The 1,443-nt window shown below is 18.3% G+C and overlaps 1 protein-coding gene across 1 annotated transcript in view; it reads left to right on the forward strand.

Moving 5' to 3' along the window:
- The window catches only part of LOC107486717 (protein NRT1/ PTR FAMILY 6.3), a gene marked incomplete in the record, with an annotated part of 8,741 nt that overhangs the window by 2,304 nt on the left and 4,994 nt on the right, over positions 1–1,443 (forward strand).

Consider the following 1,443-nt stretch of genomic DNA (forward strand, 5'->3'; position numbering starts at 1 on the left):
TAATTGTGATTTTCATTTTTTTAATATATATAAATTAAAGTATTCATATTATATTATGTTCAAATACATTAATTTTTCCTTACAAATACATTTATTTCTCCAATACACCAAAAGAAAATCAAAACAAAAATCAATTTAATAAGGATGTCAATTTAATAAAGATGCAATAACTTATAATAATGCTATTAAATTAATCAATCTCGTCAAATAATTAATAAAGATCTAATCGACAACAAGTTAACAAATATTTTTAAATTATATTTTATATTAATTAATTATTATTAATTAGTTATTATTTAAGTTTTATTTTTAGAAAATATAAAATTAATAATTCTTGATTATAATTATCTAAAATTAATTAGATGTTATTTGTCTATATTTTTCCTAAATTAATATATTTAGTTACAGTTCCTTCAACCTTGGGAAAGAAAAAGTAGTGGATAATTACATATTGGCCCCACCTTTTATTTCCCTTTCTCACAAAGCGTTCTTTCTGCATATTTAACCAGATTTAATGCTTGATGGGTTTAGTGTATATACTAATTATATTAGAACTGTTGATTGCTGACATTAGATTTCAAAAGTAATTACAAAAACAAATCATTGCGTGCAAACATAGGACACTTCCAAATTTCGAAGGGAGAAACTTATAAAAATGTAAATTCATGATTCGGAAAAAAATATGAATAATCGAGTCTAGATAGTTACGTTTCCGTGAGCCTTGGGAATAGTTGAGAACATCCCTAGTTGAATAAACGGTGCAAAAATATTTATAAAACCATTGAAAATTATTTTGATAAAATAATTTTTAGTCTAAATTCATAAAAATAGTTTGTGATTTTAATTTAAAAATTGATCACTCCGTTAATAATCAAATTCATATTTAAAAGATTACTCTTTTTTAAATTGATTTTTCAATAATTTTTTAATCATATTTAATTTTTAAAAAATAAAATATAAATCAAATTATTTCTTTCGTTAAGTTAATTAAATGATGATATATCACATTAAATAGTACATGACATAATAATTAGTTGATATATCAGATAATTGACACTTAATATACCACTTATTATTTGACATATATCATAAATTTATTTGTAATTAAATTAGTTTCTAAAATATACACGTTAATAATTTTTATCTCTAAAATTTTAAAAATTAATCAAATTAATTTTTTTATAAATTTTTCATATTTTTTAATATAAAGTTTTAATATTTTTTAATACTACTAATTTTAATATCATCTTTTAGATCTTAATAAACAAATTTTTTTTTTACATAAAATAATAAAAATAATTAAATTATTACAAAATTATTTTGTTATTTGTATTTTAACATTTTACATTTTCAAATTCTTTTTTTAGTAATTTTATCAAACTATCATTAATTATATACTTAAAAATTTATTTTTTTTAATCTCACTAAATAAATATAGTAATT

This window comes from Arachis duranensis, chromosome 1, assembly GCF_000817695.3.
Source record: "Arachis duranensis cultivar V14167 chromosome 1, aradu.V14167.gnm2.J7QH, whole genome shotgun sequence".
Taxonomy (NCBI): Eukaryota; Viridiplantae; Streptophyta; class Magnoliopsida; order Fabales; family Fabaceae; genus Arachis; species Arachis duranensis.